Below are 25,167 nucleotides of genomic sequence, written 5' to 3'. Positions count from 1 at the left end.
AATGATGAAATTTGAGATTTTGGAACTGATAAATTTCAGATAATAGTGATTCTTTTTAGATGCTGCTATAATAAATGGATGAAATATTTGGGAGCTATAGATGGGATGAACACAATTGTACATGAGAGAAACCTATAAGAACATGCTATAGATAGCCCAGTTACAGTCTCTCCAGAGTATCCACCTTCTTGTCTCCATATCCAATGAATATGTTACAAGTCCAGTGAAAAAATAAAGCTGCAAATGTTATTACATGCAATGATTATCAAATCATAAAATATGGACATGAGACGCTCTCTGGGTTGGTCCACTATGGTCCTTAGCATACTGCAAAGGAAAAGGATGACAAAAAGAGAAATGAGCCAGAAAAATGTCATGTGAGAGGGCTGTACCTCCCGTTGCTAGATCTGAAGATGGTGGAAGGATCAAGGAGATCACAAACCAAGGCATGCAGAAGGTTTCAAAAGCAAAGTTTGGAATGGACAACCACCTTGCTGACACCATGGTTACATCCCAAAGAGACCTATGTTGGGTACCTCCTATGCAGAATTGCAATATAATTAACTTGTGCTGTTTCAAGGCACTAGGTTTATGGTTAGTTGTTACAGCAGGAATACAGAAATACACATGAGAATAGAAACATTCTACTAGCGATTCTAAGCAATGCTTTATGCTTTTTCTTAATTGATTTTTTTTTTTTTACCTTACATCCAGATCGCAGCCCCCTCCCTCCTCTCCCCTAGGTCCTGCTCTCCTACCCTCTTCTTCCTTTACTGCTGCCCTTTTCATCACCCACTTCTTACCAACCCACCCTGGCACATCAAGTTGCTTCAGGACGAAGCACATCCCCTTCCACTGAGGCCAGCTAGTGGAAAGTGATCCACAAGCAGGCAATAAAGTCCGTGTCAGAGACAGCCCCTGCTCTGCACTCAAGGGGACGCACATGAAGACCAAGCTGCCCATCAGTTACATATGAGTCAAGAGCCTAGGTCCAGCCCATGCCTGCTCTTCGGTTGGTGATTCAGTCTCTGTAAGCCCCCATGGGCCTAGGTTAGTTGACAGTCTTGGTCTTCCTACAAAGTTCTTGTCTCCTCTAGGTCCGGCTATCCATCCCTCCACTCTTCCACAGACTTTCTGAGCTCCACCTAATGTATGCCTGTGGGTTTCAATATCTGTTTCCTTCCGCTGCTAGTTGGAGTTTCTCAGAGGACAGTTACGCTAGGCTCCTGTCTGCAAGCATAGCAGAGAATCATACATGGTGTCAGAGGCTGCTTCTCTCCCAGGGGTCGATCTCACATTGGACCAGTCATTGGTTGGACATTCCCTCAATCTCTGCTCCATTTTTATTCCTGCACATCTTGTAGGCACAATAAATTTTGGATCAAAGGTTTTCTGGATTGGTTGGTGTCCCCTTCCCTCCACCGGAAGCCCTGACTGGCTAGGAGGTGGCCTCTTCAGTCTCGATGTCCCCTGATGCCAGGAGTCTCAGCTAGAGTCACCCTCATATACCCCCAGGAGCCTACCCTGTCGTGACTCTTCAGCTCGTCTCAGAGATGGCCTCTGCCCACAGTTTCTTTTCTCTCTGAAAGCCCTCTGTCCTCCTGGCCCTGCTCTCCCCACATCTGATTCCTGCCCTAGCTTCCCTCAGCACCCTCTCTTTTATCCTGTACCCTCTCTTCAACCACTTCTGCTCTCCATTCTACTTCCTCTTCTGAATGAGATTCAACCATCCTCCTTTGGGCCCTCTTTCTAATTTAGCATCTTTGGGTCTGTAGATTGTAGTATGTTTATTCTTTACTACATGGCTAATATCCACTTATAAGTGAGTACATACCATGTGTGTCTTTCTGAGTCTGGGTTGCCTCACGCAGGATGATCTTTTCTAGTTCCATCCATCTGACAATTTCATAATTACCTTGTTTTTAGTTGCCTAGTAATATCGCACTGTGTAAATAAACCACAATTTCTTTATCCATTCTTCAGTTGAGGGACATCAAGAATGTGTCCAGATTCTGGCTATTATGAGTAAAACTGCTATGACACAGTTGAGCAAATGTCGTTGTGTATGGTGGAATATGTTTTGGGTATATGCCCAGGAGTGGTAAAGCTGGGTCTTGAGGTAGAGATATTTCCAATTTTCTGTGAAAGTGCCATATTGATTTGCAAAGTGGTTGTACAAATTTGCGTTCCCACCAGAAATAGAGGAGTGTTCCCCTTTCTCCACATCCTCACCAGCATGTTATACATTCTGGTAGGTGTAAGATGAAATCTCAGAGTCATTTTGATTTGGGTTTCTTTGATAACTAAGGACATTGAGTACTTCTCTAGGTGTTTCTTGGACATTCGCTATACCTTTGTTGAGAATTCTGTTTTGCTCTATACCCCATTTTTAAAATTGTGGTGTGTGTTTTGTTGGTTTTTAATTTCTTAAGTTCTTTATATATTTTGAATATTAGCCCCTTGCTGCATGTAGGATTGGCAAAGATCTTTTCCCAGTCTATAGGCTGCCAGTTTGTTCCATTGACAGTGCCCTATGCATTACAGGAGCTTTTCAATTTCACAAGGTCCCCTTTATTAATTGTTGATCTTAGAGCCTGAGCTGTTGGTGTTCTGTTCAGGAAGTTGTCTCCTGTGCCAATTAGCTCAAGGCTGTTCCTCACTTTCTCTTCTAATATATTTCGTGTTTCTGGTGTTATGTTGAGTTCTTTGATCCACTTTGACGTGAGTTTTGTGTAGAGCAATAAATGTGGCTCTATTTGCATTTTTCTATATACAATCATCCAGTTAGACCAGCATCATTTGTCGAAGATGCTCTCTTTTTTCCATTGTATGGCCTTGGCTTTTTTGTCAAAATCAAATGCCCATAGATGTGTGGGTTTACTTCTGGGTCTTTGATTTGATTCCATGGATCAACCAGTCTGTTTCTATGCCAGTATCATGCTGTTTTTATTACTGTTGCTCTATTGTACAGCTTGAGATCAGGCATGGAGATACCACCAGAAGTTCTTTTATTGTATAGGATTGTTTTAGCTATTCTGAGCTTTTTGTTTATCCAGTTGAAGTTGAGAATTGTACTTTCATGGTCTGTAAAGAATTGTTGGTAGTTTTATGGGAATTGAAAATAGACCTCTTGAAACTGAAAAGCTTCTGTAAGGCAAAGGACACTGTTAATAGAACAAAACAGCCGTCCAAAGATTTGGAAAAGATCTTCAAGAATCCTACATCAGATAAAGGGCTAATATCCAAAATATAGAACTAACTCAAGAAATTAAACATCAACAAAATAACCCAATTTTTAAAATGGGGTGCTGCTTAAGCAGGGAATTCTCAACAGAGATCTCAAGTAGCCTAGAAACACATTTTAAAATGTTCAACATCCTTAGTCATCAGGGATATACAAATCAAAACGACTCTGAGAGTCTGTCTTACATTAGTCAGAATGGCTAAGAAAAAAGAACTCGAGTAAAAGTAAGCTACCTGATATTCAACTCCCTCAGAGACTTGAGAAGAAATAAACTTGATTATCTGAATATGCCAGAAGTGCAGGTTAGTAACTCTCCAAATGAAAATATAACAGAGACAGTTTTCTACCTGAATAGTCTCCCAAAACTCTCTATAACGTTGAGCATCTTCTTCGGCCTTCTGGCCCAATATCTCTGACAGAAACTTAGTTTTACAATGAAGCTTAGTTGTTTAGGGGTTAAGATGTATTTAGGTCTAGCTAGGTGTTCTAAGTTGATAATGACAGTATGTGATGGAGACCGATTTACATTCAGAAATGTAGATGCACCAAGATAGGAAAGATGTCTTCTTCAAGGCTGTCAAATACAAATAGCTAAAACACTAAGAATGTAACATTTATATAATTCCTGATTGTGTCATGGTTCTTCTTGCTATAGATAATCTATTGTGTATGTATGTGTATATATATATGTTAAAATAATTTTTTTAAGATCCTAACAAATGGCTTATATTTTAGCCCTTTGAGGTCACATAGTTTCTTTTCTTGTGAAGTTTAACTTTGCTTTCTATCTTTGTCTTAGTGTCAGATGGTCTCCTGACCCAGGACAGGTACGTAGGAGGAAAATTTAAAACAAGCATGCTTGGGTTGGGAGACAGGGTGTCTAATCCAACTCCAGAGCCAGCTCTTTAATAGAGTAGTACAGCATGAAGCAATAGAATTTCAACCAAAATTAATGAAAAGAGATGGGGAAGAATATGCCATTCTCACCAAAGGAAAAGCCTACCAACAGGGCATTCCAATTCAGAACATCTTTGACCAATATCCAAGGGCAACAAGAGTTATTTTAAAAAATATAAAAAAAATCCAAAACAAACTTGTTATTAAAGGTAAAAGCACAGAACGATGCAGATACCTCAATTGTGGGAGAATTCAGTGCCCCATTCTATCCAACGGACAGATCACTGAGGGAGAAACATAATAGAGAAACAATGAATCCAATGGATCCAATGGTTATCTACAGAACTTTTCACCCAACACAAAAGAGTACTCTCTCTTCTTTGTGCCGCATGGAACCTTCTCGAAAATTGGCAGTATATAGTCGGACACAAAGCAAACCGTATACAAAAATTGAAATTACTCATTCTGCTTTCCCAGATCACCATGGATTAAGATGGATCTGAACAACAGAAATAACAAAAACCCTACACAATCATGGAAAATGAGCAACTCCCTACTCAGTGACAACTGGGCCAGGGAAGAAATTAAAAAAAAAAATTAAAGACTGTCTAAAATTCAATGAAAATGAAGGCGCAACATACCCTAGCTTATGGGACACAATGAAAGCAGTACTAAGAGGAAAGTTCATAGTACTAAGCGCCTTCATACAGAAATTGGGGACATTCCATACTAGTCAATTAACAGCTTCTCTGGAAGCTTCCACAACAAAAGAGGCTGACACACCCAAGAGGAATAGATGGCTGCAAATAATCAAACTCAAGCTGAAGTCAACAAACTAGAAACAGAGAACAAGACTAAGAGTGAACAGAAGCAAGAAGCAGTTCTTTAAGAGGAAGTATGAAGGGAATCAAGGGGCAGTCCTTTCAGAAAGTCAACAAGATAGACAAAAGACACACACTTAGCCAAACTAACTAAAAGGCAGAGAGAAAATATCTAAATCAACAAAATCAGAAAGGAAAAACAAAACAGAACAACATCTCCATAACCCCTAAGGAAAAGAAGCAGTCATTGTATGTCTCCCAACCGGGGGGTGGGGGGGGGGAAGCCTCAGGGCCAGATGATTTTAGCTCAGAATTCTACCAGACTTTCAAAGAAGAGCTAATACCAATACCCTTCAAAATATTGCACAAAATAGAAACAGAAGGAACATTGCCAAGCTCACTCTATGGGGCCACAGTCATTCTGTTACCTAAAACAGACAAAGACCCATCAAAGAAAAAAAAATTCAGGCCAATTTCCCTTATGAACGCTGATAAAAAAAATACTCACAAACTGAATCCAAGGACTCATCAAAGATATCACTGGCCACGACCAAGTAGGCTCCATCCCAGGCATACAGAAGTGATTCAACATATAAAAGCCCATCAACGTAATCTGTCATATAAACCATGGAAGGAAAAATGAAACATGATCACCTCATTAGATGCTAAAAATCATGTGGCAAAATTCAACACCACTTCATGATAAAGGCCTTGGAGAGATCAGGGATAAAAGTTCTGATAAGATGGAACACTGACTACTTACTAATTACTCCCAAGCACAAGATTTTAATTTCCCTTTGGTGGTATACTGAATATAGACCTGAGGGTGCCTCTCATCATGCTAGAAACAAGTCTGCCCAATCTGTATACCAATTCTTCTGAGTGAGAAAAGAATGTCCACGCTTTTACTGGGTCTCAAAGGCATAAGCCTACCCCAGATGTCTTATAGACACAACTTTAACTTTTGTCCCTAGTCTGTATGTGCCTCAACAAGTTTTTACCTGGCTAACAGACTCCATCCAGAGCTGCTGAGAGCTGGACCTACGGGAAGTTGATATAAACCAATCTCAAAGATGGGAATACTCTCTGTCTCTTCAGCTGGATCAGCTAAACAGATGCTTTTGGTAAGTGCCCCATTACCTAGCCTTTGACTACCTTTTCAGCCTTTCTAGGCCCCACTAACAGCGCCCCTAATGTCACTAGGGAAAAAAAGTGACAGAAGAGAATGACATTGCCCATTGTCCCACTTTATAGGCTGAAATGCTGAGTCAAGGCCAACTCTCTGGCAGGAGGGACAAATGGCCACAATGAAAAAAGCTCTTAGTTCTGTTTAAACCAGTCATCCTTGCCACTGCATTTGGACTCGGCTCTTGGGTGGTCTGGTCAGAGAGTCTCTCAAAACTTGGGTAGAGCATTCATTGTTAATAACTCCAAATATGCCTACTTAAGATAACCAGAGCTGAACACTTAATATTCCTTCCAAAAAGGAAATAGGAAAGAGGATTGGCCCTTCCTGGGAATATCCAGTCCAAATCCAGCCCACCTAGGAAAGCACTCACAGCCCCACCCACAAGAGTTGCTTCAGCCCACACAAACAGGTTCCCTCTTCTCCACTGCATTCAGTAGTTTTGCCAACACTTTACACTTCACTCAGCCCTCATCTTGTCCATCAACTGGCCAGACAGGAGGCAGACCTGTCACTGCTCAAGTCTCCTACCTTGGCTTGCAAGCTCTGCCCACTATGCCTACATCATCAGCCTCAGCTGCACCTAAGCATCAAGTCCCGCCTTCCACTACTACCTAAGTCATCACAGCCCCATTAAAAACAACTCCAGCAAAAGCTATGGCAGCAGAGAAAGCTTCTGTTCTCCCACCTGCACCTACAGCTCTTTAACTCAGCACTCACAGCTTCTCCCTGTGAATGTACAATGCTTCACTGCCCCCTACAGACAGGGTTCTCATCCCATGGGGCTCAACCCCCACAACAGCTATGTATGTTGAGGTTCCATTTGTAACAGTGTCAAAATTCCAGTAATGAAATAGCAACAAAACACATGAGGGGCTGTGTTAAAGAGTCACAGCATTAGGAAGGTTGAAACCCGCTGCCCTTCCTTGACCTTTGCAACCACAGCCCCCACCCACTACTCTATCTCAGCAGGTCACAGTGCCCCACTGCTACAGGTGTTCTCTGCCAAATGAAGGTCAAGTGAGGATTCAGCCTTCTGCCCCCTCCTCAGAAAGTGACCACTCACATCATAGCCTTGGCTTGGTGCTCTGCATTCCCTGCTCACTTATCTCACCACTCACACAGCCCAGCCCACAACAACTGCCACAGCAGAAACAGCCCTTGGACACTCTTCTCTTTCGGCAGGTCCAGGCAACACTCAGTAGGTATCAAAAGTTATACTGACACAATCCAGCACTGAGCTAAAGGCCAGACTACATCAATCAAGCCCTGCTTCAGCAAGAGAGCTCAGTCCACCACTCTTCAGTCAGCTCTCACAACCCCACACTAGTGTACACCTACACAGCCCCATCCTGCTCTTAGGGTGACCCTGCCCCCTCTCAGGTCAACATCCAGAGCCCAGCCCTATTTGTAAGAGATCACCTAGCCTCTCACCCTGACAGTCCCTTACCTCTATGCTGCAGGATCCATAGCCACGCCCCCAACACCTCACCACTTTTGCTTCCCTAGTAATTTACTGGGCCCAACACACCCAGGTTGGCCCTAACACCTCTGCCTCAGTATGTCTACCTTTCTGGCTCAGGTCTACGCACTCCAGAACACCGCCCATCCCCCTCCCCTGCCAGTACCTGTTCCCAAGGGATTCCACAGTGCACAAAGTTTCCTTCTCTAACACTTACTAGGTCCAGATCCACCCACCCTTCCACCCTAGCATACAAGCCCCGCCCACCACTATGACCTCCACAGTCACAGCCCCACCCACAAGACCAGCACCAGTCCTCCTGCTGCAGGGCACCCTATCCTTACTTCCATGTTTTCTCAAGAATCCTTCTCCATTCAGCCCTGGCCCATCCCCTGACACTCCTTTTTGACTTCTTTCTGGGCCTGCTGTTATGGACACTTGCCCCTGCCCTCTTTAGAGGTCCTCAGGATGTGCCTGATCCAATAGTGTCCCTAATGGTTAGAGCAGCCTGCTCCAGTGATCTCACAGTGGTCTGCAGAAGACCAAACCTCAAATTTCAACACTCAGGAAGCAGAGGCAGGCTGAGAACTGAGTTCAAGGCCAGCCTGGTCTACAAAGTGAGTTCAGGATAGCCAAGGATACACAGAGAGACCCTGTCTCTGGGGGAAAAAAAGAAAAAGAAAAGAAAGAAGAAAGAAAAAAAAGAATAGATGTGACAGGGGCTGGACAAAGGCACCTGAGTGGATATCTGTAAACTTCCCTCAACAGTTTTACAGGAGCAGCTTGGGCAGGTCTAACCAATGGTATTCTGTGGTGCTGTGCATCCCCTCACCTGGGGTGGGGATCTTTCGACTTGAACCTGGATTCATGGCCAGGACACTGTGAGCAGGAGGCCTGTGCTACCTGGTGACCACAAGGCTGAGCCCAGAATGGGACCTTAAGGCTCAAAGCCTAGGAAACCCCTCGAAGGGAAGGAAACTCTGGAGCAGAGTTTGTGCCCTTTGCCCTCCTGTGGCTGTGATCTCCCTCCTGGAGGGTCTCAAGCATTCTCTGTGTACTTTAAACAACTTACTTGAGATTTTATAGGTTATGAGAAAGCTTCTTGCGTTTTTGTTTTTGTTTTTTGTTTTTTGTTTTTTTTGCAAATACCTATCCATCTCAATCTTTATATACAAACCCTTATATATCAAAATATGTTTATTTTAGCTGCATCACATTTCTATCTATTAATACCATGAGATTGAATAGTACTATAGAGAAAGCCGATCCCACTTTAATATAAAATTTCCTGAGAAGGCCTGCTTGGAACAACTAACTACTCTTTTTTCTTTTCTTTTCTTTTTTTTTAAAGATTTATTAAGTACACAATGTTCTGCCTGCATGTAAGCCATCAGGCCAGAAGAGGGCACCAGATCTTGTTATAGATGGTTGTGAGCCACCATGTGGTTACTGGGAATGGAACTCAGGACCTTTGGAAGAACAGCCAGTGCTCTTAACCTCTGAGCCATCTCTCCAACCCAACTAACTACTCTTTAGGGAATTGAGACACAACCGAGGCTACCTTCCTTTAGCAGCTCGTTACCCCTTACAACTTTAAGTATTTTGTTGTTGTTGTTGATGAAATTTGTCATTGGCAAACTGTTAGTTTTTGGAAGTACTACGTTACTGTCATGTATTGTGTAAAACTGTATAAAAATTAAACTAAACATAACATCAAAGTCACAACATAAACTTCATGTGTCCATGAAGTTGACCTCATAGGTAGTTGATAGGGTGGGTGGAAAAGAGAGGAAGGATGGATACATTGTAACTCTCCCACAGACAGGGTTCTCAACCCATGGGTTGCACCCCTCAAACCAGCTATGTATGTTGTGGTTCCATTTGTAACAGTGGCAAAATTCCAGTTGTGAAATAGCAACGAAACACATGAGGGTCTGTGTTAAAGAGTCACAGCATTAGGAAGGTTGAAACCCACTGCCCTTCCCTGACCTTTGCAACCACAGCCCCCACCCACTACTCTATCTCAGCAGGTCACAGTGCCCCACTGCTACAGGTGTTCTCTGCCAAATAAAGGTCAAGTGAGGATTCAGCCTTCTGCCCCCTCCTCAGAAAGTGACCACTCACATCATAGCCTTGGCCTGGTGCTCTGCATTCCCTGTTCACTTATCTCACCACTCACAGAGCCCAACCCACAACAACTGCCACAGCAGAAACAGCCCTGGGCCCCCTTCTCCTTCAGCAGTTCTGGGCAACATTAAGTAGGGACCAAAAGTTACACTGACACAATCCAGCAATCAGTGAAAGGCCAGACTATCTCAATCAAGTCCTGCATCAGCAAGAGAGCTCAGCCCACCACTCTTCAGTCCGCTCTCACAACCCCACACTAGTATACACCTACACAGCCCTGTCATGCTCTTAGGGTGACCCTGCCTCCTCTCAGGTCAACATCCAGAGCCCAGCCTAATTTTGTAACTGATCACCTAGCCTCCCAGACAGGCAGCCCCTTACCTCCACACTGCAGGATCTATAGCCACGCCCCCAACACCTCAACACTTCCTGCTTCCCTAATAATCAGGTGGGCCCCTCACACCATGGTTGGCCCTCACACCCCTGCCTGAGTCTGTCTACCTCCCTGCCTCAGCTCTAAGCACTCCTGAACACCGCCCCTCCCCCACCTCTGCCCTCATCTGTTCCCAAGGGATTCCACATTGTACAAAGTTGCCTTCTTTAACTCTTACTAGGTCCAGATCCACCCACCCTTCCACCCTAGCATACAAGCCCCGCCCACCACCATTGACCTCAGTAGTCACAGCCCCACCCACAAGACCAGCACCAGTCCTCCTGCTGCAGGGCACCCTATCCTTACTTCCAAGTTTTCTCATACTCTCCTTCTCCATTCAGCCCTGGCCCATCCCATGACACTCCTTTTTGACTTCTTTCTGGGCCAGCTGTTTTGGACCCTTGCCCCTGCCCTCTTTTGAGGTCCTCAGGATGAGCCTGATCCAATAGTGTCCTTAATAGTTAGTGCATCATGCTGCACTGATCTCACAGACTGCATGTCTGAAGAAGACCAAGCCTGTAATCCCACCACTTGGGAGGCAGAGGCAGGTGGAGAACTGTGAGTTCCAGGCCAGCCTGGCCTACAAAGCAAGTCAAGGACAACACAGGGTACACAGAGAAACCCTGTCTAGAAAAAAAAAAAGAAAAGAAAGAAAAAGAAAAAAGAGAAAGAAAAGAAAAAATGTGTCAGGGGCTGGACAAAGGCAGCTGAGTGGATGGTTGTAAAATTCCCTCAACAGTTTTACAGGAGCAGCTGGGGCAGGCGTGACCAATGGTACTCTGTGGTGCTGTGCACCCCTTCACCTGGGATGGGGGTCTTTAGGCCTGAACCTGGATGCATGGCCAGGACACTGTGAGCTGGAGGCCTGTGCTGCCTGGTGACCACAAGGCTGAGCCCACCCAGCGACCCTAAGACTGAAAGTCCTGGAATCCACTGGAAGGGAAGGACACTCTGGATTAGAGTTCATGCCCTTTGCCCTCCTGTGGCTGTGATCTCCCTCCTGGAGGGTCTCAAGCAGTGCTGGGTCTGCCCCACCTCCTGCCACCTACTCTTCCTCCTTCCTCCTGAGTGTGGAGGCAGGCAGATGGCAAGCTCTGTGCTGCTCCTCCTGGGCCCTCTCCTTCTTGCCACTAGGCTGTGAGCTCAGTGAGGAGGCCCAGGTCACATGGCCTGTGTGCCCTGAAACTCCACTGACATTGATGCTCTGCTGCTTCTCAACAACATGCCCTGCAGTGGGGTTTTGCTTAAGGACAGACCATGCAAACCTGGGGTTTGGTGCTCTTGTGCCTGTCTGTGCAGTTTGAGAGTCTGGGGTCAGGGAGGGGAAGTGGCACTCACTGGATAGGATGGAGGCTTCTAGAGAAAGGCCCCACAAGGTCCTGCCAACAGAAGTGGCCATGCCTGAGGGAACACAGAGGAGGGAGTGTCCCCTTGCCCTATTCAGGTGTCACAACTGTGTGAGTTGACATCAGCATAGAGGCAGTCAGTCCTCTGATTGTCCTGCCTGCTGACTCACTCTGAGGTCACTGCCTCCAGTACCAACCCTAACTTCAGCTGAGAAGCATTTACAGAAGACACCATGCTGCCCCTTTTGGTCAACACATCCTGGACTGTTAGGTCCAAAGACATCTAGTTCCCCTTCACCAAAAGGAACCACTTCCCTTCTGACAGGCAAAATGGGCAGATAGCTGTGTCTGATGCCTATGAGCACAACAAAACTCATGCTGGCTTTCTGGCTACTTCAGTATAACAAATGTCTGCTTAAAAATAAGTAAGTTAAAAAAAAACACACGGGAAGGATTACTAAGCATGGTTGCTGGGATCTCACTGAATGACTTACTTTGTGATCATCATATTTTACCTGGGTAAAGCAATCTTTATTTTGTTTTATAGATAGGATTTCTTTCTTCTCTCTCTCAGGATGTTGTCCCCTGTGCCAGTATGTTCCAGGCTCTTCCCCACTTTTTCATCTAAGTGACTTAGTTGTCTCTGGTTTTATGTTGAGGTCTTTAATCCACTTTGAATTGAGTTTTGTGCAAGGTGACAAATATGGGTCCAGGTGCATTTTTTTACACATAGACATCCAGTTAGACCAGCACCATTTGTTGAAGATGCTATCCTTTTTCCATTAAATGGATTTGGCTTCTTTGTCGAAAATCAAGTGTGACCATATGTGTGTGGATTCATATCTGGGTCTTCGATTTGATTCCACTGATCAACCAGCCTGTTGCTGTGCCAGTACCATGCTGTTTTAATTACTATTGCTTTACAGTACAGTTTGAGATCAGGTATGGAGATTCCTCCAGAGCACCTTTTATTGGACAAGATTGTTTTAGCTATTCTGGGTTTTTTGTTTTTCCATATGAAGTTCAGAATTGACCTTTCAATGTCTTTAAAAAATTGTGTAGGTATTTTGATAGGGACTGCATTGAATTTGTAGATTGCTTTTGGTAGGATGGCCAGTTTTACTATGTTAATTCTCCTGATCCATGAGCAAGGAAGATCATTCCATCTTCTCAGGTCATCTTCAATGTCTTTCTTCAGAGTTTTGAAATTTTTTTCAAACAAGTCCTTCACTTGCTTAGTTAGAGTAACTCCTAAATATTTTATATTGCTTTTGGCCTATGTGAAGGGTGTGGCTTTCCTAATTTCTTCCTCTGCAAGCTTGTCATTTGTGTATAGGAAGGCTACAGACTTTTTTGAGTTAATTTTGTATCCAGACAATTTGCTGAAGGTGTTTATCAACTGTAGGAGTTCTCTGGTGGAATTTTGAGGGTCACTTATGTACACTATCATATCATCTGCAAATAGGGATAATTTGACTTCCTCCTTTCCCATTTGGATACCCTTGATCTCCTTCTGTCGTCCTATTGTTCTGGCTAGAACTTCGAGTACTATATTGAAGAGATATGGAGAGAGTGGGCATCAATAGAAGAATGGATAAAGAAACTGTGGTACATATACACTATGGAATACTATGTAGCTATTAAAAACAAGGAATTCCCGAAATTTGTGGATAAATGGATTGAGCTAGAAATGATCATAGCAAGTGAGTTGTCCTGGAAGCAAAAAGTCTCAAATGGTATATACTCACTTATATCTGCATATTAGCCCAAGGGGCATGTCCCAGGAAAGCCTTCACTTACCAGGAAACTGGGAGAGAGGAGAGGACATCCTATTGGGAATCTAGATGAGAGAAGCATGGGAGAATGGCAAAGTAAAAGGATCCAGAGGGTCCTAGAAACCAACAAGTAGAACATTATGATAGGCAGATTTGGGCCCAGGGGTCCCACTCAAACTAAGGAACCAGACAAGGACAATACAGGCCATAAACTTTAAACCCCTACCCAGATCTAGCCAATGGACAGGACATTCTCCACAGTAGAGTGGAGAGTGGGATATGACTCTCTCACATACTCTGGTGCCTCACATTTGACCATGTCCCCTGGAGGGGGAGACCTGGTGGCACTCAGAGGAAGGACAGCAGGTTAGCAAGAAGAGACTTGATACCCTATGAGCATATACAGGGGGAGGTAATCCCTCTCAGGAACAGTCATAGGGTAGGTGAATAAGGGGATAACGGGAGGGAGGGAAGAAAGGGAGGATACAAGCGATGGGATAACCATTGAGATGCAACAAGAATAAATTAATAAAAAAAATCCCTAAAGAAAACTGAAACAACCTGATGTTAGCATTTCTGAGTTCCTGTAGATGTTGGGTTTATAGTTTCCTGTTTAATGCCATCTAGGATACGGATAACTATATTATTCTACAACTGAATGGCTTACTTGACAAATACTGAATAAGCTTTTCAGGGTATCTGCCTGCATCTGCAGACACACACAAACGGGTTAAAATTTAAAATAAAACTCTCAGTCTAAACTATCTTGTTTGTAAGGACCTAACAAACTCCCTTTTGAAAAAGAGACTCCATTTTGCAAAGGACACTCCATTTTGTCTTCAACCTAGGCAAGGGCTGAACCCAGATTCCAGACTAAACACACACTAGCCTAAACAGAAACAATGTTCACTGGCCACTCAATCAGCTCACCTTGGGAAAGTCCAAATACAGTCTCTGCTGATCAACCTGAGCAGCAGGTGGTCTGGCACATAGCAACAACAAATTAGGAGAGGCCAGGTCAAGGTTCCTAATGCCCCCATGACTGCCTCAGCCAATATTTTCTATAGGCCAACTTGCCCCTGCATCTATTACCCAACCATGAAACTCTAAGTCTTGTAACTCTCTGCTTGCAGCTTTTCTGCCCAGATGTCATCCAATCATATACTGTAGAACTCAATTCTTTGTCTAAAACCTATAACAAACCCCTCTCCATTGAGAATCCAGGCCACTTCCCTGCACCTGCTGCATCAGTGCATTGGAGGTGTGTCCTGGGTTCCAACCTGCAATATAAACACAACGTTGTCACTGCATTTGGTCTTGGCTCTTGGGTGGTCTGTTCGGAGAGTCTCTCAAAATTTGGACATAACATTGTTAGTAACTCCAAACATGCCTACTTAAGACAACCAGAGCTGGATTCGTGAACACTTAATATGCAATCCAAAAAGGTGATAGGTAAGATGATTGGTCCTTCCTGGGACTATCCAATTCAAATGCAGCCCACCTAGGAAAGCACTCACAGCCCCACCCACAAGAGTTGCTGCAGCACATACAAACAGGCTCCCTCTTCTCCACTGCATTCAGTATTTTGCTAATGCTTTACACTTCACCCAGCCCTCAACATGTCTATCAGCTGTCAAGACAGAAGGCCGACCTGTCACTGCTCAAAGCTCCTACCTTGGCTTGCAAGCTCTGCCCACTATGCCTACATCATCAGCCTCAGCTGCACCTAAGCATCAAGTCCTGCCTACCACTACTACCTAAGTCATCTCTGCCCCACTCACAACACCTCCAGCACAAGCTACCCCAGAAGAGACAGCTTCTGTTCTCCTACCCGCACCTACAGCTGTTTAACTCAGCACTCAAAGCTTCGCCCTGAGAATGTACAATATTTCACCCCCCCCCCACAGACATGGTTCTCATCCCGTGGGTCGCGACCCCAACACCAGCTATGTATGTTGAGGTTCCATTTGTAACAGTGGCAAATTTCCAGTAATGAAATAGCAACGAAACACATGAGGGACTGTATTAAAGAGTCACAGCATTAGGAAGGTTGAAACCCACTGCCCTTCCCTGACCTTTGCAACCACAGCCCCCACCCACTACTCTATCTCAGCAGGTCACAGTGCCCCACTGCTACAGGTGTTCTCTGCCAAATGAAGGTCAAGTGAGGATTCAGCCTTCTGCCCCCTCCTCAGAAAGTAACCACTCACATCATAGCCTTGGCCTGGTGCTCTGCATTCCCTGCTCACTTATCTCACCACTCACACAACCCAGCCCACGACAACTGCCACAGCAGAAACAGCCCTGGGCCCCCTTCTCCTTCAGCGGTTCTGGGCAACATTAAGTAGGGACCAAAAGTTAGACTGACACAATCCAGCACTCAGAGAAGGACCAGACCTCAGTGAAGCCCTGGATCAGCAAGAGAGCAAAGCCCACTACTCTTCAGTCAGCTCTCACAACCACACACTAGTATACACCTACACAACCCCATCCAGCTCTTAGGGTGACCCTGCCTCCTCTCAGGTCAACATCCGGAGCCCAGCCTAATTTATAAATGATCACCTTGCCTCCCACCCTGGCAGGCCCTTATGTCTATGCTGCAGGATCCACAGCCACGCCCCTAACACCTAACCACTTCCTGCTTCCCCAGTGATCAGATGGGCTCCACCCCATGCAGATGCAGGTTGGTCCTCATACCCCTGCCTCAGTCTGTCTACCTTCCTCTCTCAGCTGTTAGCACTACAGAACACCGCCCCTCCCCCACACATGGTCCCCCTTCTAGTGCCTGTTACCAAGGGCACAAAGTTTCCTTCTCTAGCTCTTACTAGGTCCAGATCCACCCACCCTTCCACCCTAGCATACAAGCCCCGCCCACCACTATTGACCTCAGCAGTCACAGCCCCACCCACAAGACCAGCACCAGTCTTCCTGCTGCAGGGCACCCTAACCTTACTTCCAAGTTTTCTCATAGACTCCTTCTCCATTCAGCCCTGACACTCCTTTTTGGCTTCTTTCTGGTCCAGCTGTTATGGACCCTTGCCTGTGCCCTCCTTAGAGGTCCTCAGGATGAGCCTGATCCAATGGTGTCCCTAATAGTTAGAGCAGCCTGCTGCGCTGATCTCACAAACTGCCTGTTTGCAGAAAGCCAAGCCTTTAATCTCACCACTTGGGAGGCAGAGGCAGGCTGAGAACTGTGAGTTCCAGGGAGCCTGTTCAACAAAGCAAGTCCACGACAGCCAAGGCTACACAGAGAAACCCTGTCTCAGAAAAAAAGGAAAGAAACAAGGAAAAGAATGAAGGAAAAAAAAAAAGAAAAGAAAGTATGTGTCAGGGGCTGGGCAAAGGCAGCTGAGTGGATGTTTGTAAACTTCCCTCAACAGTTTTACAGGAGCAATTGGCTCAGGCCTGACCAATGGTACTCTGTGGTGCTGAGCACCCCCTCACCTGGGGAGGGGGTCTTTCGTGGTCATAAGCCCCCTCAAACCTCTGCATTCCCATCTACATCCATGGGGACATCTGAAACCAGGACCTGGGACATCAGGAGCGATTTTACAAGATTCCTGAAGGGAAGGAGCCTGGTGGTTTATGCAGCATTCCTGGGACTTGGGATGGGGCTCAGAGCCATTTTGTGACACAAGTATTCCAGCACCTGGGGATTTGAAGGAGCAGCCTTTTAGTGCCATGCCCAACAGAGAGATGGTGAGGGAAATAGGCAGGTAGCTTTTTTTGGCATCCAGGGACTTGGGGTAAGGTCTCAGAAAACTTTTCTAATGCAAGATTTCCATCATCCGGGGACTTGAAAGAAGAGCCTTTTGTGCCATGCCCTACTATGTTGCTGCCCTTTCTGAGTCACAGTGGGCAGTTTATAGCCATGAAAGGCCCTTTTCAGGATAGAGACATTTTAAGATAAAGCAGTGTTGACACTAGTTAGTGTGTCTCCAAAGGCCTCACGAGAGTTGGCATGAAAGCCTCGCCTGGGGCCAATCTCAGAGGTCCCAAAGGCAGCATGGGAGTGGGAGTAGGAGGCAGGGAGGCCAAGCACCTGAGAGAAGGGCCCACAATGTTTCAGCTCTTCCCCTGTGTGACCACTGCAACAAACAGAGTCCCATTAGCCAGAATCAGCCTTTAACCCAGCCACTCCCTGTGGACACAATGCTAAAGGGCTGACTTTTGGAGGTGGAGTTACTCCCTACAGTGTCTTACTGGTCATTGTGTGTGGCATCCAAGAGGACGGCAGAAGCTGCACTCCACCTCGAAGGAACCTCTGGACTAGGGAGACAAGGTTCACACCATACTCTCACCTGGTTCTCAGGCATGGGGCCAGTTTTGGGTTTCAGAAGCAGGCAGGGCTCCAAGCCAGAGCCCAGACAGATAGGTAGACAGGGAAATTAAAGTTACATTGTTTTCTTTTGAGTCTCTAAGAAACCAGCCTAGTCTCACTTGAGGTTATTTTCCCTGCTCTGCCTTCCATGTCTGTGTCTTAGGACTTGAGAGTGTGAAAGCTCTGTTTTTAGGTTTCTGCTGCTTAGAGGTTGCCTGAGGGCCAGCTGACAGGGAAGATCTCCTTCTCTGCCATTTCCCATGCAAAAGAATTTCCTGGAGGGCAAGGCAGGCTCTCAGAGGCAAGGTGACAGCACAAGCTGAACTATAGAGTTTTCACACACACACACACACACACACACACACACACACACACACACACAAACACACACACACACACACACACACACACACACACACACACACCAGACAGCAGGCACTCTCTGTAACACAGAAGAGACAGACACATATAGGGAGAGATACACACAACAAAATCACAAGACAGCTTTCAGGTAGGCACATGTTCAGACTCATCCAATCAGGAGACCGGGGACCTTAGACACAGGGAGCATGAACTAATGGATTAAAATCTGGGCTCATTCTTGGAGTTGGAGCTCAGTAAGAACAAGGAGGGGTGAGTTTATTTAGCAGTCAGTCTCAGAGGCTGAGAACGTCCTAGGCCTGGGTTAGAGTGTACAGAGGTAAGGAGCTTCCAGGACCAGGCCTAGGCTAGCAGACAGAGGCACTAGTCCTTTGAGACAACAGCTGAAACAGGCAAATAAAAGAGCCTTTCACAGGACCCCATTCAGAGCTTCTGGACCAGGTTCCCTCTATTTGCTTTTGCTGCTGTGTCTTAGGTGGACACCTTCTGCATGTCCACTTCCCATTGCAATTCTTCCTTAGTCAGGCAAGATTCCTATGAGCCAACTGCTGAGCCGATCATGCAGGCTTTATTAGCTGTAGCAGTGGCCATAAAACTATCACCATAGCTAGGGGATGAGCCATTGGAGGCCTCACAAAGGAAGATGCTCGTGCCTAGATTCCCCTGGCAGATACTGCACTACAACCCATCTCTTTTATTCTGTCAGTTTCTTTTAGGTCTCATGTGCCAGGTGACTCTCACCGAGGAGTTGGGCAGAAGGGATTGTCCACCCCAAATATAGAAGACACATAACAAAGAAGAATTCCATTTAGTTTGGCTTGTCGAACCAAGGAGTTTAGTGAGGTCACCACAGGACTGTGGATAACTCCAAAGCAGCGATTCCGTTGGGGGATTCTGTGCTCAACTGAAAAGCAGGCACACTATGGAAGCATTCCACTCAGCTTCATAAGACGTTATAACACAGAGAGTCACCCAAAGCAGGGGACACGGTCACAAATGTGTACCACTGAGGGCTTCCTTTGGGCTATACAAAGGCACATATGCTCTTCCAAAGATTCTTACCCTTGGGAACTGTTTCATTAGGTGAAAAGAGGAGGAGTTTATCGACCAAGGGCCCCTTGAGGATCCCATGACACCTGCCAAGTCCATGGGTTCTTTGAGGCCTAAAAGCTCCCCTTTTTCCTTCTGAGAAAACTGTAGTAGGCCCAATCTCCTCAAGGACTTGTACAGGTGCTTAAGGATGTACTAGTTAAACATCATGTGCAACCTTGGGCAAACAGCCCCAGCAGGCTGAGGGAGGCTAGCTTCCCATGGTGACCCTTCTGGAGTAGACTGAAGTAAGCTCTAGTTCTGCTCAGGGTTTACCGTCCCAATCCCTTTGTCTATTCAGAGACATTCTTTTTTTTTTTGACAAGATTTCTCTGTGTAGCTTTGCCTGTCCTAGAACTCAATCTGTAAACCAGGCTGGCCTAAAAGGCACATAGATCTGTTTGCCTCTGCTGCCCGAGCTCTGGGATTAATGGCATGTGACATCACCAGCAGCTCAGACATTCCTTAAAATGGGACAGATTCTATAGCAGCTACAGTGGCTACATCAACACAAATGAATAAAGGCACTTCAAAAACGGCGACTTTCACAATCTCTTCCACACCAGTCCCTTCCCACTCAAGGACTCTGTCCCTCTACGTGAGTGGTCACCAGAGTTAATAGGCTCCTGCAGTAGTGTGGACGTTGAGTATCCTCCAGTGGTCCATTGTGGCAGGGGTTTGCATTATTAAGGCATGCCTCTGTCAGACTGTGGTCCCTAAGGGCAGAATGTCTCCCTCTTCTCTCCCCTGTTCTGTGCTTTCAGCACTTGGTCCTGTCACACTCGCCTGCCAGGATGTGTTATTGTCTCCTGAGCAGAAAAAGGCATGGGAAGAAACTGAGATTACTGTCCTTGCAAACTGCCCCAGGTGTTTCACTGTGGTAATATGAAGCTGGCTAAGGCAGCTTGTAAAGGCCCCCAAGAAAGTGCCAGCCTTGGTCTTAAGGACATGTGTAAGAAACGTGAAGTTTCTCTACCTGGGAAGGACACAGATTGCTGAACTGAAAAACCCTACAATTCAGAGGCATCCAAAGCCCTACACCCTATTTATTTACATGCAGGAGCTTACTGATGAAGCCCAGCAACACAGAGGAGTGTCGGGAGCCAACCCAAGGTCACTCAAGGGTAAAAGAATCTACTGGCTATGGAAAAATACTGATGGCCCATTCCAAAGCTAACTTCTTCCTTTCAGCCTTGTATAACTTCCTCCTTTCACCCCCTGCAGATGTTGTTCAGCAGGATAGCTAGGGACTTTCTGAGAGATAGAGAGATAGTGTTCTGAGATAAACCACAGGATGTTCCCCTGATGGCATCATCTGGAGGCATTCTTGGGCCCCCGCCCCTGCTGCTTAGCCCCTCCCTCCACCCCATATAAGCTTTTGCTTTTGATTCAATAAACAGACCTTGATAGGAGTTCTACTTGGTCTCACCTCCTTCTTTCTCGTCCCATCTTTTCAGGTATGGCTCCCCTCGTGACCCCGTAATTACTGGTCCTGCTGGACAAGACAGAGGAGGGCAGAGAAATCATGTAAAAAGCCTGAGGATAATGGAGGAAGCGTGCACCCAGGTATGGGACATGAGTAAAACTGGTGAGCTGCCTGGACAGAATCTTATTCAAGTCCTCTTCCACTAAGCATGGGAGGCTTCGTCCTCTCTGCACTACCACTTTGAAACAGGGTGCTGGTCTTCAGAGAGGTCAGACTGGGCTACATACTGGGAGGCAGGGCACCACTCCTGTTCTATCTGGTTGTGGTTTCCCACTGTAAATCTGTATCTCCCTCTGCAGACTGGTGCTGGAGGCAAATGAACACACCACAGCCTCTGCTGTCCCTCACTGAGGTGAAGCGCGGCTTCCTTCCACTGCACCTTCCACACCTAGACTCAGTCAATAAACATATGCACAGTGGAGCCTATTACTATGTTCACAGTAGCACCCAACATGTCAGTGATGGTGCAAAGCTCTAAGCAGGAGGACTTTGACTGGGTGAACACAAGGATTGTTATTGGGTAAAGGGAGGCCAAAAGGCTGTTTTCTGCTTAGGGGCAGCCTCCCTTAAAGTAATAGTAACCTCTCTTAACCTGACCCAAAGGACAAAATTCTTGGGCAAGGGCAGTAGTTCAGGGTCAATCCAAATGTCCTGTACCAGTTCAAAGAACCCACCCTACGGATCGTCGTAAATATAAATGTGCTTCCTTACCTACCATTTTGGTTCTGCTCTCTTCTACCCAAGAGAGGGAGAGAGAGAGACAGAGAGAGACAGAGAGAGACAGAGAGAGACAGAGAGAGACAGAGAGAGACAGAGAGAGAGAGAGGGGACAGAGAGAGAGAAGGTGGGAGGGCCTTTGCAGCTTAATCTCCAACAAGCCTTTCTGCTGATGGAGCAGGCTAGTTAACTGTGCTCTTACTTATACCTATTAGGTTTGGATGACTTCAGTCATGTCTAGCTAAGCAAGTAGAAATTCTCCTTAGGAATTAACTAAAACTATTTTATTTTATTTTTCCTCTTCCTCCTCCTCCTCCTCTTCCTCCTCCTCCTCATTCTCTCTCTCTCTCTCTCTCTCTCTCTCTCTCTCTCTCTCTCTCTCTCTCTCTCTCTCTCTCTCCCTCTCTCTTCCCCCTGTCCCTCCCTCCCTTCCTCCTTCCCTGTGTGGGTCTGGGTGGTTTGCTGTCAGGCAGGGTCCATATGAAACAACTCAGTGAACAACTTGTGCGACTTGCTCTCTCCTGTGGAGGGCTGGGTTGTGCATCTGTGGCTTCCCTGAGGCCCTAATATATGTGGAGAAGAGGCTTAGCTCCTTCTTTAAACCAAGAATATGCTTGGAGGAGCCAGTAATGGTTTGGAGCCTGGGCCTTGAGGACTTTTCCCTGAGGCCCCAATGTAACCATGAATATACTTGGCAGAGCTGCTAACGGCCTGGGGCAAGCCTGGCTACATATTCTGAGAACCCCACTTTTCCCAACATTTGGGGCTATGGTTATCAGACCCAAGGCCACTGCTGTGTGCTTGGCTGTGTCTTGCTCTTGAGATGACCTGTCCTTGTGTGGCATTGCTTGATTAGCTTCTTGCAGATTTTATCACATTTTACCCCTGTAAATAATCTATAAGATGCTGTATCTTTCTTTTTCTTTCTTCAAGACCTGGTTTCACTTTGTAGCCCAGGATGTGCTGAAACTTGCTCTATAGAACAGGCTGGCCTTGAGCTCAGAGATCCACCTGCCTCTGCCTAGAAACATTGGGATTAAAAGTGTGCACCGCCATGTCCAGTGATGCTGTGCTGGTTAAGAAGCTTGTTTGGCATAAGAGATTGCTTTTATAAGACCTTCTGCCCACAGGTTTATCTTCCCTATTTCCAGTTTTTCTATCTTTCTCGTCTCCTGGCACCTCCCTCTCAGGATCTTGTTACTGAAGAGTGACCAGCAGGTTCAGGCATATGGCCACCTGAAGGGGTGTACCTGAGTACAGGAGAGAGACTAGGCATTCCTGTGATACCTCTGTCCATATCTGTATACTGATTACGTATATATACATGAGAAGTCGTGCCCAGCAGAGAGGAATCAGCAGTAAATGTGGGACAGCCAAATTCTGACGACGACATTTGTCACTTTAGACACTTTGCTTGTGCACTCTAGTTTTTATAATGAATTATTAAAGCACTTCAAAAGCTTCTTTATTTTCGTTCTAAAAGCCTGCCCTTGCTTCCCTGACAAAGTTTCTGTGAATTTAAAGGCATGAGAACATGCAGGTAAAACTCAAAGACAGAACACCACCTATTAGGGCCAACTAAGCTTCTACACCACCTACCCCCAGCAGGGGCGGAGCCTAGTGCAAGGGAGGAGCAAGCAATGGAGGGATAATTTGAGCTAGGAAATTTGCTTTAAAATTGCTTAGATCCACAGGATGAAGTTAATTTAACTGTAATACCACACCTCAAATTTCTGGTTACTCCATAGTCCAAAGCAGACTGGAGGAGAAAACATTTTTTAAAAACTTTAAAAAGGTTTAGGAACAAAAAGTGACATCAGTGCTTAAGTTACTTCATGATGCCAGAAGGAACAAGGAAAATGGATTTTTTTTGTGTGTTGGTGTTATGTTTTTGGTTCTGTTTTTGATGAAAATAGTTATAAAATCTCCAAAAATGGCTCCTACTGGTTCCTCTGAGCCAGTGCTCCTACCACAGCAGGGGTTTTACAGACCAATGGGCCAAAGACAAGAAAAGACACATGAAAATATTAAGAAAATTAGGAAGATCAGCTGCAGTGGCTGGGTAACTCTGAAGGCCCCTGCACTAGCTCCAGGAGGTGAGCAGAACCTACAGCAGGGGAGGAAGCTTGCCTGTGTGGGGGCTGTTGTTTGGTTATTCACTGACTCACTCACTCACTCACTCATTTGCTTTACATCCCTACAGTAGCCCACTCCCTCCTCTCCTCTGGGTCCCACCCTCCTACCCTCTTTTCTCTCTCAGCCCCCTCCTCTTCTCAGAAAATGAGAGCCCCCAGCCATCAACTCACCTCAGCACATCAAGAGTGTTTTAAAGGTGGCCTAGATGCTGGTGGCTGGGGGCACAAAGGGTGGGGTGACTGGCAGCCTGGCAGCCTGGCCTTAGTCCCCAGACCCTCCTCCACCCCAAGCCTCTCAGGAGAGCCACTTGCTAGTGAAGGTGAGCCAAAGCCATGGTCTGGCATGTGGCACAGATCAGGCAGGACAAATGTGCCTGAGAGGCCACAGGCAGGCGTTGACACTCACAGCTTCATAGTGACAATGCTAAAATATTTCTGACCTCCAAGTCCTTTTTCTATTTTGTCATCTGCTCTGATTAATGTCTACACATCAGGTTTTACCACCTCAAACCTCCAATTGGAAACACTCGTGGATGCAAGGAGGTCTAATGAGCTCCCATCAATCCAAGCAGAGCACCTGTTGCTCTCAAAATGACCTGTGGCATTTAAGCCAAAGGGCTGACTCTAGAATGTGGGATTTGACCCTCCCATTTCTGGTTCACAGGTGTTTTTTCTTTCTCCATATGTCCTTTAACCCTGTCTCCTGGGTCAGTCTGTCAGAATAGCCTTCTCGCTCTGTGACAGGGACAAGGAGAATAGAGCAGCCTAAGAGAGAAATACAAAAAGTCAAGGCTAAAACTGAGCTGGTAACATGTCCTTGAAGAGAGTTACAATGTATCCTTCCTCTCTTCTCCACCCACCCTATCCACTACTTATGAGATCAACTTCCCGGACACAAAGAGATGTTTATGTTATGATTTTGATGTTTTCATTAGTTTAATTTTGATACAATTTGACAGGATACATAACATTAACATAGTACTTCCAAAAACTAACAGTTTATGGCTGACAAATTTCAACAACATCAACTACAACAAAATAAAGTTGCTAGGGGTAAAGAGCTGCTAAAGGTAGGTAGCCTCTGTTGGGTCTCAATTCCCTGAGGAGTACTTAGTTGTTCCAAGCAGGGCTTCTCAGGAAATTTTTTATGAAGGTGGGATGGGGCTTACTCCTATAGTACTACTAAATCTCGTGGAATAAATAAATTAAAATCTGATGTGGCTAAAATAAAAATATCTTTATAAATAAGGGTTTGTATATAAAGATTGAGATAGATATATATTTGCAAAAAAAAAAGCCAAAGAGGTTTCCTCATAACCTATAAAATCCCAAGTAAGTTATTTAAAGTACACAGAGGATGCATAAGCTATGTAAGGTATATGAAGAACAAAAATTAAAGGCCATATTATGCTGTTGAAGTTTATAAGGTCCATGTTTAGCAATTAAAAACAGGCTGTAAAGTATATCAGATTAAGTTTTTAAAATATCTGACTCTCATTACATAATAACTGAAAGTATCAGACTGATGTAACGGATCTTCTGGCTGATTTTCATGTGCTGCCTTGCACTGCTCTCTTGAATGATTCTGGGATATCATCAACTATCCCTATATGTTTGTCACTGGGAGGTCCCTATGTGTCCCTTCCATCTTTCTGACCTATAAGGCTTAAGGCTTTGGGGTCCATGGAGACTGATATACAGTACTTAAAATACTACTTCATTCATTAACTGAATTTTCCTTTATCTA

The 25,167-nt window shown here is 45.5% G+C and overlaps 1 protein-coding gene across 1 annotated transcript in view; it reads right to left on the bottom strand.

The window, feature by feature from the left end:
* Nucleotides 1-20,572, bottom strand: part of LOC311601306 (circadian clock protein PASD1-like) — a 49,972-nt gene extending 29,400 nt beyond the window's left edge. Inside the window, exon 1 of the mRNA XM_084788685.1 lies at nucleotides 20,485-20,572. The gene's annotated coding sequence lies outside the window, so the exon portion shown is untranslated. The remainder of the gene's footprint in view (nucleotides 1-20,484) is intronic.
* Between the last annotated feature and the right edge of the window lie 4,595 nt (nucleotides 20,573-25,167).

The sequence above is a fragment of the Acomys minous genome (genome assembly GCF_964271855.1).
Source record: "Acomys minous genome assembly, chromosome: 7".
Classification (NCBI taxonomy): domain Eukaryota; kingdom Metazoa; phylum Chordata; class Mammalia; order Rodentia; family Muridae; genus Acomys; species Acomys minous.
The sequence above is the reverse complement of the archived record's forward strand: the minus strand, read 5'-3'. Positions and strand labels throughout refer to the sequence as shown.